This window comes from Gallus gallus, chromosome 7 (assembly GCF_016699485.2).
Source record: "Gallus gallus isolate bGalGal1 chromosome 7, bGalGal1.mat.broiler.GRCg7b, whole genome shotgun sequence".
NCBI lineage: Eukaryota > Metazoa > Chordata > Aves > Galliformes > Phasianidae > Gallus > Gallus gallus.
In genome coordinates, this window is record NC_052538.1 from 5,827,796 (window position 1) to 5,840,727 (window position 12,932).

At 52.7% G+C, this 12,932-nt stretch overlaps 1 protein-coding gene across 5 annotated transcripts in view; it reads left to right on the plus strand.

Moving 5' to 3' along the window:
• The first annotated feature begins 306 nt into the window (after positions 1–306).
• SH3BP4 (SH3 domain binding protein 4) overlaps positions 307–12,932 on the plus strand; it is a 32,890-nt gene continuing 20,264 nt past the window's right edge. For 2 of the 5 annotated variants that reach the window (XM_004942501.5, XM_421882.8), the window contains exon 1: positions 307–390. The gene's annotated coding sequence lies outside the window, so the exon portion shown is untranslated. Of the gene's footprint in view, positions 433–3,224; positions 3,301–12,227; positions 12,343–12,932 lie in introns of those variants that run through there. The other 3 variants (XM_046944023.1, XM_046944024.1, XM_040703944.2) reach the window with 3 other exon arrangements.

The following is a 12,932-nucleotide window of genomic DNA, read 5'->3' on the forward strand; positions in this document are numbered from 1 at the left end:
TTGCACACCCGTTTTGCACGATGAGCACCCCTTACAGGAGGTCTTCTTGCACGAGGGGTTCCCACAGCCCATTTGCACACCCGTTTTGCACGATGAGCGCCCTTGCACGAGGGCTGCCTCTTGCACGAGGATCTCCACCACCTCAGCGCAACCATCGCGCACGAGGACCCCACAGCACAAACTCGCCGTGTAACCCCCCCTGCCCCCCATCTCCGGGCCCCGCTCCTGCAGCCCCTCCCCCTGACGTCAGGGCTGCGTGGGGCGGGCGGTGAGCGCTGTCCGGTGCCGGGCGGGGAAACGCGAACCGGGAGCGGCAGCGGCAGCGGCGGCAGTGGAGGTTCGGCTCCACCGCCCGCAGGGAGAGCGGCTCCGCGGGTCCGGAGTTTGCGGGTGAGCAGCCCCGTGGTCCGGGAGCGGTGCGCGGAGTGCCGTGTGAGTGTGTGCGTTGTGTACGCGGGTGTGCTGTGCTGTGCTGTATGTGCGCGCAGTGTAAATGCACGTGAGATGCGTCTATCCGGCGTGCATGGGCGCAGGGTGCGAGTGTGCGCAGCGCGGAGTGCGGGTCCCGTGCACACCTCGGCAGGAGAAAGTTTTGCTCCCGTTCGGTGCGCTGGGCGATGCCCACCTGCGCGCTGCTTCCCCCCTCCTGCTCGCTCCCCGCGGTCCCACTGCTCCGCTCCAGTTCGGATTCGTTCTAGCAACGCTGGAGCCCTGCGGGCGGGTCGGGTGCCGCTTTCAGACTTGGTTTTGGTGGTGCCGTGTGTGGGATTGTAGTAATACCCGAGGCCCTGTGCCGGGCTGGGGGCTTCACTCAGAGCCATAGAGTATCCCGAGCTGGAAGGGATGTCTTGCGGAGATGCAAGGACCGCCCTGCTGCTCACTGCCACGCTGTGAGGTTTCTTCAGCTGTGAACTGCAGCCTGAGCTTGCTCTGTGGCTGTGAGTTGTGCTTGAAGTTTCTGTGGCCACGAGCACATCCCAGCGGGCCCCTTCCAGCGTGCAGACTTGGCCTTCTGACCACGAGCCAGCAGTGTGCCCAGGTGGCCAAGAAGGCCAATGCTATCCCAGCTTGTATCAGCAATAGAGCAGACAGTGGGAGGTGACCGTCCCCTTGTACACAGCTCTGGTGAGGCCGCACCTCAGTGCTGTGCTCACTGCTGGGCCCCTCATTGCAAGAAAGACACTGAGACCCTGAAGTGGGTCCAGAGAAGGGCAACAGAGCTGTGATGGTCTGGAGCGCAAGTCTTATGGGGAGCTGGGGTTGTTTGGTGTGGAGGAGGCTCAGGGGAGACCTCATTGCTCTCCACAGCTGCCTGGAAAGAGGTTGTGGCGAGGTGGGGTTGGCCTCTTCTGCTGGGTAACAGCAATAGGACAAGAAGTAATGGCCTGAAGTTGCACCAGGGGAGGTTCAGATTGGATTTTAGGAACAATTTCTTCTCAGCAAAAGTGGCCAGGCACTGGCATGGCTGCCCAGGGAGGTGGGAGTGTCCCCGTCCCTGGAGGTGTTCATGAACTGTGCACGTGTGGCACTGAGGGATGGGGGCATGGTAGGGTGGGTTGGGGTTGGGCTGAGTGACCTGAGTGATCTTTTCCAATTGGAATGGTTCTGTGATCTATACCTATGATGATAGGGAAGTGAAGGAGCACTGCTCCCTCCTCTGTCCTTTTCCCCCTTTTTGTGTATGTGCTTCAGGGTTGCCTCTTGGCACCATCTGGCACGGGACTGGCTGGTGTTGGGAGGTTTGTGTTTGCTGATCCACACACCCAAAACTGTTGGCGAGTGCAATGCTGATAGAAGGTGAACTGGGAGCCCTCGGGCTCAGTGTTCCTGTGCTGTGCTGCCAGAACGGTGCAGCAGCTCCGCCTGCCCCGTGGGGGTGATGCTTTGCATCCTTCAGCAGAAAGCACCACGCAGGGTGTGCTTGCTGCTGCAGCATCCCGTGCTGATGCTCCTTTGCAATGATGGATGTGGGAGCAACTTTGTAGCCTGGAAGCTGTATACGCTATGACAAAGATCTGGAAGGCGGCTGAGTCATTGTTTTCACCTCCCATGTGTGAACCTCATCGCCCAGACACAACTGCGAACATCACAGGGATGGTGACACACGGCTGTCAGACAGCGGGGGAGAGGTCCAGCCCAGCCCTGCACGGCCACAGCATTCTGTAGGACCTCTGCCCACAGCCCAGCCAGTTGCGTGGTACCTGGGTGGGTGCGTGGTCGTTGTGCACGAGGTGTTGAGGGGACACAGCTTGAGTGGCACCACGTGTGTGTGGCCCTATTTGAACGAGGTCGGCCGTTTCCTTAGGAACAGAAAAGCCTTTTTGGAGCCGAACAATGGCACGTCCCCCGGCGCGGTCAGCGAGCAAGTAAGGCAGGGGATATTTCACAGACCAGTTCCTGCTGCTGTGAGCTTGCCAGCGAGCTCTGTGCAGGCTCTGAGCACCGAGCTGCTGGCTGCCAGCACCGCACGGCTCTGTGGGTTGGGTCTCCTGGGCGCGGGGTTACAGGAGCTGAACAAAGAGAAACTTTTTCTTTTCGTAATGGATCCGCCTGCCAGCAAATGGCAGCTAACTTCAGGGAGGAAAAACAAAACAAGGCTCTGCCCGGCCAGAAAAAGCGTCCTCACATCTGTGGCATTTCCTTTCTTTCTTTCCCACTCGCCAGCCCCTCGTGTCCTGGCCGCAGCATTGAAAACCTGGGATCAGATTAGCAGTGCTGGGGTGGAGCTGCTTTCAGCCTCAATAAGGAGCATTTCCCAGCTGGGAAACCCAGCCCCAAAGCCCTCTGTGCTGGTTTTTCCCCTTGCAAGAACTACGGCTGGCATCTATTGGGGTGTGTGTGGCTGCACCTGTGATGTAGATGGAGCTCTTGAAGTCTACGGGAACAATTCTTTATGCACCTGGTCTGTGAGCAGCTGGTGCTTTGCAGTTCCTCGGGTTTTGAGGTTAGGAAAAAGAGAAGACATGTGGGTGCATCTCCTTACCTATGGAGACTGCAAGGCTCCCTGTCCTGTGAACTTTGTTTGCTCGGATGGAGAAGAAGTGGCTTTAAGAAAGGGGATGAGCTCACAGTCTCCAGGATGGGTGGGGAGCAGCTTTATGGCCGCAGGAGCTGGCAGACAGCCTGACCCTGCCCGCCGCAGGGTCCCGGCCCCGTGCTTCCTGAGGTCTTCCCTTTGATCCCACTGGGCTTAAATATACCCATGGCATGCCCATCGTGTTCCCAGTGCTGGCCAGAGCTTTGCCATTTGGCCGCTTTCCTGACGGCCCCCCTCTCAGCAGCCCCTCGCAACCGTCGTATGTGAGTATGCTTTTCTGATGGCTTAGACTGGAATGGACCCCAAAGCCCACCCAGCCCAACCCCTGCTGTTCCCAAGGGGCACCTCCCGTAGCCCAGGTGCCCAAAGCTGCATCCAGCCTGGCTATAACTTCTTTGGGTAGGGTGGATTTTTCCCATCCCGATGTCCCGGGATGCAGCTCCTTCTCAGTGCTTTGCAGAGCTGAGAAAAACACAGCAGTCACAAAGCATAGCCTTTCTTTTGGCCATTGTGTGCGTTGCCTGGTTATCTCCAGGCAGAGACAGACAAAGTATTTACTGTCCTTGGGAGATGATTATTACCTCCGTCAGCAAAGCATCTCTGTGCAGGACAGCGTGTTTGTTTGCACCGGCCTTGACCAGCTTATCGCCCTGCAAGTTACAGGCAGTGCTGCTCATTCCTGGAGCTTTTTGCCCCAGAATGAGAGGAGGGTGCCCCGGGATCACGCATGGGTGATGGGTCTCTTCCCACATCTGCTGTGTCCTTTACTTCTCCGTCCCCCGAATGGCTTGCTGGGCAGACCTCACGTAGCCTGTGTATTCCCATGGCCTCTAGATGTGGCGTTGTTCTTTTCTACGCCCTGTTCTGCTTGGTGGTGAAAAAAACAAACGAAGGGTTTGGATTTATTTATTATTGTTATTGTTATTTTATTTATTTATTTATTTTGGAGTCTGAAAGCGCTGGTGAGAAACAGCCCTGTGCAATCAGTACGAGTTTCCAAGTCATTGTTCTCCTGTTTTGTGCTACTGCTGAGGTGTGGCCCTGCGCTCCCTGGAGAGTGACCGAGCTGCTCAGAAGGAGCCTTTCCAAAGCACATAACGTAGAGCCCTGTTCCTGAAAGTTAATCATGGCAGAAAACGCTTTAATTAACTCAATTAGCCAGACGGTCCATCTGGACTCTTGCAGTGCTTGGTTAAATCCCATGAAATGAGGTCACAGCTCTAGCTGGGGGACAAGGATGGATGCCTTGAGCCCCTCAGGGATGTGCTGCGGTCTCCAACCCCCAGTGGTGCTGGTGGCATGGGCAGGGGGTTGCTGGCACCAGTGCTTTCCTAACACTGCCGTACCTGCAGGAAGGGGGAAGTTTTTCCAGGGAGCATGTGGAGATGTGGGTGCGTTGTCATTGCAACTGCTGCAGTGCCACAGCCTGCCGGTAGATCTCGGGGCTGGATGAGTGTCGTCTCTCCGCTGCCCCTAATTACCCAGCAACTTTTGCAAGCCTGAGACTGAAATCCCTTCAACTTGAGGAGCTTGGAGGTCACTGAGAGCAATGGCCTCTGCTGCAGCTGGTGGGTCAGCAGCGTTTTTTGTGCTCCTGCACTTGTTTCAGCAAGTTGCCCGCGAAAGAGCTGGGGGAGAGAGGAATTTTGGGGGTGCGACCTCACCGAGCATGGAGGGAGGGATGGATGGATGCTGTGTGGCTGCTTGGAGGTGCGACGGGCCAGAGCAGCTGGTGCTTCCCTAGCTCCTGCTTGGGCTATTAATAGGAGCTGTTAAAATGTGCACTGAGGCCAGGGTGTGGGACATGACCAGGCATGGAAACAGTGAGCAGAAACCTTTCTCCCAGCATGCTGCTGGAGCAGAGGAATGCAGGGATGTGGGGAGGGCGAGCGTTTAACCCCCTCCGTGTGCTTTCCCTGCAGCAGGGAGTGACCTCCCTGTCGCAGCTTTACCCCGTGTGTTGACCTCTGTTTTAAATGTAAATGTGCTGGGGAAAGGAGTTAATCTCGTGTTACAGGAAAGCTGCTTGCCTTGCTGCTGCTGGCTGCCTGGCCATGGTGGGAAGCCCCAGCGTGATGAAGCAGTGATGCATCCTATGGGCAACGTGGGCTGTGGAGGTGGCATTTCCATGCAGAGCTGCATGTACTGAAGGCTTTTGCTACCAGCAGATAGCACTGTGCCCAGGGAGCAGCTGAGGCACAGAGCACCAGCATCACCTGAGGTCAGTGTGAACCCGGCGTCAAACCTTGGTCAGTGTAGTTGTGGAGTCCATATGTCCAAAAATGGGCTCCAGAATAAAATGAGGAATGTGTCTGGGGGGCAGGGAGGGAAGTTGTGCCCAGCCCTGCAGTCCAGCAGGAGAGATAAAAGGAATGAAAATATTTGCAGTTTGGCCTAATTTTTCATGGGTTGTGAATGGGAAGCAGTGATGCCAGAGCCGCATCAGATGGTCTGCTCGCTTGTAGGGGGCTGGGAGGTGTTGTTCTTCAGAAACAGGCAGGTGGTTCCTGCCTTAATGCTGCTTCAGGCAATCTAGCTCATGAAAGCAGGGCAGGAGGTAATTCCCTGCATGGAGGCAGAGATGGGCTGCGGCTGCCAGGTGCAAATGCTGCTTACTGGGATGAGGAGAGGCTGCTGCTCCTTTGTTTTCATGCACCGTTGGACCCCACGAGGTTCACGTCAGCCTGGCCAGGCCCTTGTCCCCCCTGTTTTGTGTCATCCATGGGTATGCACTGACCCATCGTCCAGCTCGCCAACGAAGGTGCTAAGCCCACAGTGGTGAGACCTGAGCAGAACTGCACAGCCCTGTGTCAGGGAAACCTCTGCTCCATGTCTGCCTCCTTTCAGGCCCAGCAGTAAAGGAAACCCGTGCTCTCTGGCAGAGGCCCAGGCCATTCTCTTCGCAGGGCTCCTGGTGGCCGGAGCTATTCTTAGCTGTGCTGTAGATAAAGCTGGGCCTGGCCCTGCCCTGGCTGGGGCAGCACAGAGGGACACGAGGCCTGCTCACCCACCTTGTGTCTGAGGCGGTGTGAGAGGAGCTGCTGGGCCCCAGCACAGCACTTCTTGCTCTCCTTTGCCTGTCAGCCTCATGAAGGAGAAACCATATTTTTATCCCCTTCCCCCTCCCCAAAATGCGGGTAGTTTTAGAGAGATTTGGGATGAGGCCCAGCTGATGCTCAGAGATCTGGCTAAGCAAGTGTTTGCTCCTAAATGAACCATGCAGCAAAAGAAATAGCCGATTTTGGAGGGTTGTGTTTTACACTGGTACACTGCACCAGATCTCTTGTTGCATAGCGAAACTGTGGTCTGTAGAACTTGGAAATGGTTCTTTTAATCACCCCGGTGTATTTGTTTTACACTCGAGCATTAAAGCATAGTTAATTATCCCGTTGAAAACAGAGCTGACAGCAGTAAACACAGAATTAGAGAAAAGAAAGTCCCCCAAAATCCAACCTCATTGTGAAAGCATGCAGTGTGCTTTGGTCAATATTTGTCATACGGGCTCTGTGAGCTGTAAATGTTGTTTACTGGAATCGTGCATGGGAAACTCCTCTGAATTCTGTGTAAAAGCAGAACTGGGGAGGTTGTAAATGCTGGGGGAAGTGGCCTTTCTTTTGTCTTTTTCTGGACAATGCAAGAAGTTTCCGTTTGTTTTCTGCTAATTGGGAGCTTGTGTCATCCATCTAAACATAAAACCATCCCAGTGCATCAGCTGCGCCTTGGCTTTCATTTCTCTCATAAAAAGGAAAAAGAAAAGATGAAATCCGTCTGCATTGATGTGATATGTAGGCTCTGTTTTCCCATCAGAAGCTTATCTAATTCTGCCTGTCCACGCAGAGGCTTGCAGGTATCTGGGTGCTCTGATATGTGCCTGCATTGCTTGGTCCTGCAAAGCAGGATTCATGCTTTGAGGTCTTCTTCTTCTGGAAAAAGAGAGGACGAGGACCTGGGTGTGCTACTGAAGGATGCTGAAGAAAGGAGGGGTTGTGTTGGCCGATCGGTGAGGCTGGCCATGGGTGGTACATTGGTCACCTCTAGCCAAGACTGGTTGCCAGAATTCAGGCTGCTTTTAGACCCCAACCCACACCTTAGATAGAGAGCTACGACTGAAATATAAATATAGCGATAGATATTAAAGCAGCTCTGAAGCAGAGTGAGCACCGCGCTGCTCGGATGGAAGTTGCTTTCCATAAAAATCAATGAATGAAATAAGTTCTTTCTTGCAAAAGGCCATTGCTCTGATTGCTGTCCCTAAGTACCGCTGTGGTTTTTTCACCCTTTTTTTTTTATAGCTGTCACTTTCTCAAATCAGGCGTTCCTCCAGAGACAATGGACAAGATTTGGGTTTTTCTGTGTCCCACTGGATGGCTGTCAGGAACAGCCTTGCCTTTTTTTCCTCCATCACGGGCGCTTTTGTGTTGGCCTGAGACAACCCTGTGCCACGGCTGATGCTGTTAACTCTGCTTCACCCCTAATTCAAGCTGCAGTAATCTGAAATTCAGCGGTGTAGTCTGTTACCATAGAAATCTCAGCGGGGATAAATTTAGCACTCTGCTTTCAGGCTCAAGCAGGGAAAGCTGAGCAGCTTGCCCAGGTTGCTCACAGGCTCGCCTTTTGGGCAGCTTTCACTCGAGCTGATGGGGAAGCAGCAGATGTGAGGTGAGGTCTGTCTCCTTCAGCCTCGCCTGGAGCTGACGTTACCGAGAAAGCAAAGAGGGAATAACTTGTTCCTTCTGCACTCTGCAGTGGCTTAGATTTGTCTGTCTTTCAAGAGAAGCTCTTGTGAAGAAGACAAGGAGACGATGGGGGTCAGTCACTGTGATTTAACGTGCAATGGGAAGGTGTTTGGGTGCCGCCGGACAACAGCCTGGGAGAAAAAATTCAGTGCAGAAAGTGGCAGAAACCAATTCCACTGAACCAGAAACAGCTCTGCTTTAAGTGGGGGAAAACCTTTTATTACTTTCAGTGTCTTTCAGGTGTTCTTTTAATTTTGCCTGTTGACCAGTGCTGTAAAAACTGTGCCCAAGAGCGAGCCCTGCTTTGTCTGAGAACGGGACCGATTTGGGGCAGATTTGGCCAAATTTTTGGAAGTGGCTATTTCTGTACCCAAACGTCCTGCTAAATAAAGGCTGCCTGCCCTGAAATGAAGGGGCTGGCTGTGTCCCAGCAATGAGAAGCAGTGCGTCTTTGACATTGCGCGCCGGGGAAGTCGCACAGAATCGACTTGCGGTATCATTTCATACCACATTAATTTTGAGTGCTTTGAGAGCAGCCAGGCAAGAGCCTGGTGCCTTTTAACTAAAATAAAATTCAACAGTTCAAAGTGTGTTGCTTTCTTTGCAGATAAACCCTTCCAAAAATGCTCTGGTCTTACAGTAATGAAATTGGTTTCTTATCAGCTATCTGACCCACGATGATGAGATCAAACAGCTTCTACCTGACACAGCTGAAGGAACGACCTCTCATGCACAGGGTTGGGCTGTATTATTTTGGGTTTTTTCCCCCCTCCTGGCACCACTGATGTTATGAAAGCAATTTGATTGGATTGTATCTGGCATCCCTGATTCCCCAGTTGTGTTCCCCGTAGTTAATTTGCAGGTTGCCTAAAGCCTGCGTGCAGTTTTGCAAGGTTTTAATTTAAGGGATAACTGTAATTAAATGATTTCAAGAAGGCACGGTATTTGCTCTTATGTTGCATAAACAGTGGGCTGTTTTGGTTTATCTTCCTCCTCCTCCTGGCTGATAGACATCGTGTCTGCACCTGGGAAGCTACTTCTGTTCAAATCCCGTGTGTGGGTTGAGCTGTGTTCTAAAAGGTGAGGACTTGGCTGCTGAAAACCATCTGAAGTTGGCCACGTGGCACGCTCAGAGTTGAACCAGGAATGCTTTACTATACAGGTACGCAACTCACTGGATTTGCAGATGAGATCAAATTGGAAGCGCAGGGAGGCAAGAGTGAAAGCAGGACTGGGGGGGGAGTTTGGCAGCTTCTGCTCCTCAGGAGGAAGAAGGGTGAGAAAGGAGCCTTCATGATGTGAACTTACTGCACAGTCCCTGAGAGTGGTCTGGCCAAGCTGTGGGTTGGAACTGGATGAAGCCCCTTTCAACCCAAGCCATCCTATGATTCTAAGGTGCATTGATTGCTTATGGCTTTTTGCAGCAAATCCTAACCCGTGCCCTGTGTTGGAGCAGATGTCTGCCCTCGCATCCCCCTCCTTTGTCTCAGACCGCACACTTCTACTGCTGAGGAATGGTGTAATGAGCAGATTTGCTCTGTAGGGATTGTGTTGCTCTGAGGGAGCTTTTCAGCATGGGTTCACAGACCAGGGTTGAGTCAAGCCTGTGGCATCCCACGGAGAAAGTAACCATCAGTCTGGTTTAGCAGAGCACGTTTCTTTCTTGCTTCTTAGGGATGTGGTTTAGTGGGCACGGTGGCGATGGGTTGGCAGTCAGACCAGCTGATCTCGGTGGTCTTTTCCGACCTTAGTGATTCTGTGGCTCCATGATTTCACATGAGAGACTGTCAGCTCCAACAGGTGGTTAAACTACTGAAAGCCAGGCTCTGGGAGGTATCTGCCTTGGAAATGTTTATTGGGGCAGAGTGCTTAAAAATGCTGTTTTGAGGAAATTCGCTGCAGTGTGCTGATTGCGTTTGTTTGTGCCTAATTCAGGCTCGTGATAGGTTTTGGCTCTTGTCAGCATTTTCAGCATAGCTGAAAGCATCGTGTAATCCACCAACAGATCAGTACCTGGGCTAATCAGCAAGGTGTGTAAGAACATTAAATCAAGGTTAAGCTCTCGCATGAGCTCATCACCTGAATGAGTTCTCCTGTCTGGTAATCCAAAGAGGTTTTGTTAGAGAGAGAATCCGCCTGTGAGGTCGTGGCTGTAGAGCACACCCAGGCAGTGAGCTGGGAACAAACCCCTTTTTTTCTCAAAAGAGGCTCCCAGCTGACTCTCCAAAATAGGTCAGCAGTGAGCTCAGCTGACTCGGGGCTGCAACAGCATCCTGGCTACCCCCTCACACAGCCATTAAAGTGGGTGACCCAAGGGTGGCTGCCATATGCCCATCCTGACTGCAGCACCTGTGGGCTTGAGCAGATCCCTCTCTTTTCCAGTGCTCTCCTGCTCAGCAGCTTGGGTGAGTCCAGAGGGCCAGGCGGGGCAGATGTTTGGCCTCTGCCATTCTACACACAAGGAGATGGTCAGTGTCAGGGAGATGTGTCCTGGTTGAGTATATGTTGGTTGGGGGGCAAGATGGAGTGAAAATGGAGAGCTAGCTCAACTCTGGAGCTTCTTGTTATCCTCCTTCTGTGTCACTGTTCCAGGTATGCTGCCAGCATCCCCAGCCTGAGTGACTTTCCTGTGCCTGCCCTTCTGTACCATGCTAGCGAGACTGGTTTCCCAGCATCACAGCAAAGAAAGCAAGCCCATGGTTGCACCAGCAGCTCATCGCAGCTGGGGACAGATACTTCTTTCCATCAAAAACAGAATTAGTGGAGGGTGGTAGAAACAGGACTCTGAAGTGTTGATGCTGTGCAAGCTCTGTCATCGTCTCCACTTGAGGTTTTCAGGGACTCAGTCACCTAGTGTTTGATAGCTCTTGAAGACCAAATCTGCATCTAAATCTAAATTATCTGAGTAAGGAGAAGCAGTTGGGACTGTGGCCCTGGGCATAGCAGTGGCACTGAGTTCCTCCCGGTTTCCCATGGAAAGCCTTTCACAGTGGTTCAGATTTTCAGAGTTCAGTTCATAGTATCCAATCTGAAACTCCCCTGGTGCAACTTGAGGCCTTTTCCTATAGAATCATTAAGGTTGGAAAAGACCCTCAAGGTCGTTAACCCCAACCATCCCCTTCTTCCAAGACAGAGGATAAAGACCGATCTACAGAGGAGATTTCCATCTCCTCCTTAGGAGTGTCTGTCTGTGTCCATGGCTGGATTGTGGCACTGGAGATGCAGTGTTGTGGGTTTTTTACTCCCTTTTCACAGATTCCCTGTCTGAACCAGTGCTCTGAACTGGCTCTAATATCAGTTTCCTTTTATTGAAAGATCAATATATCCACTCTTTTGGCTCTGAGCATGCCTTTGGATGGACTGCAAGTGTTAGGAGGAAGAGCTGGTGCTGTTACTGACCCCTGCAAAAGTTGCTTCCATCTCCACATTTAAAAGCAAGAACACATTTTGTCGTGCACCAAACCGCTCTGCTTCTGAGCTGATAGCAAGTTAATGAGGCTTATGCAGAGGGCAGGGAAAGTTGCCCGGGTGCTTACGAAGGCAGTGCCTGCCGTGCTCCTGAAGTGCTGGCACTTTGCCCTCCTCAGCCCCAGCAAACATCCTCTGGGCACACATAGGCGTCGGGAGCCTGGGTGGGAAGGTGCTTTTGCTGGAGTTGCTGATATGTGCCTCGCAGCAGTGGTTCCCAGCGCTGCCTCTTCTGTGTCAGCGTGCTGCTCGGCTCATCTCTGTGCGTTTACAGGCACCTGGTCTGATTTGTGCCCTTCAAGAGCTGGCTTGCTGTGCTCCTGTTCCCTGCAGGGGTTTGGACCTTGGGTTTCTGCTTCTCTGCTTTGCTCCTGTGATTCTGAGATTTCATGCTTTTGCTGGTCCCAGCTGGAAGAAGCTCCCTGCCTGGTGCAGGAGACAACATCTGCAGCTGTGCAAGAACCTTAGGGCTTTCCCACCTGAGTTAGGAAGTGCTTCTATATTGGAAAAGAATTGTGTGGACAGCAGAAAGAGGAGGGTTAATGGAAACTGAACTGTCTGCAGGGCTGGTGAACATCAAAGAAAGCTGGTGAGAGCCTATCAGCACCTTCATACCTTTCCAGGTGTTCTGAACCTTTCTCACCATCACATAATCTCTTTGCACAGAGGGTGGTCCCATGTTGGGGTGGGCTGCCCAGGGAGGTGGTGGAGTCCTTGTTGCTGGAGGTGTTTAAGAGGTGTGTGGACATGGCACCGAGGCACGTGGGTTAGTGGTGGGCCTTGATGCTGTTAGATGATGGTTGGCCTTGGTGGTCTTAAGGGTCTTCTCCTGCCTGAAGGACTGTATGATGCAGCCATACTGCTTTACACACGTTGCATCTCTTCATCCAAGAGTAGAACAAGTCTCTGGCAGAAAAGCAAGGTTTCCAAGGTCTTCCCTTTGTCGGGATTTAGAGCTGCCAGTCATTTTGGATCCCTTTCTGTAGGTAACCTGCCACTTGCTCCCCTTCTGCTCTCCTCCACCTCTGTCTGGCAGCTCTGATATGGGACATTCCCCTTGTGCTATGTGACCTGGACTCGGTGGCATGCTGTGTTCTTCAGGTGGGTTTGATGTGACAGCTCCCAGGCAGCTTGGCAGCAGCATCAGGCTCTGCTCTTACCCCAAAGACACCAGATCTGTATTTAGTCACTTGCCTATCCATCTCCAGCACTGACTTTCAATGAGACTCGTGCTCCAAAGTCATTGCTATAAAAGGAAGCTTTCCCATCCTCCCTGCATTGCTCACAAAGGGTAGCTCACCCAGTGGGGAAGCTGTAATGGATACCCTGGCTGGAGGTGCCAGCAGACGCCAGGAACACGTGCTCAGCAATTATTACATTTTTTCCCCTGCAGTGCTGCCGGTGCCCCCAAGTGCTGCTAGCTGAGTTGCTCGCATGTGCCAAGTTCCCAGCTTCGCCATCCCCAGCACTCTGGAGCCAGCAAAGAGCACTGTGCTTGTAAAGAGCTCTAAATGGGGGCAGCTTGCAGCTCACTGCATGCCAGCATCCTCAGGGGAGGAGGAAGATGGGAGTGTAGAGCATCCTCCGGACATGCCTCTTGCTCCCCACTGCCCATCCCACCAACAGCAGTGCCCTTCAGTCCTCCAGGGACCTAAAATTTGATGGGTTTGTGTAAACCTCATGGTCTCCCT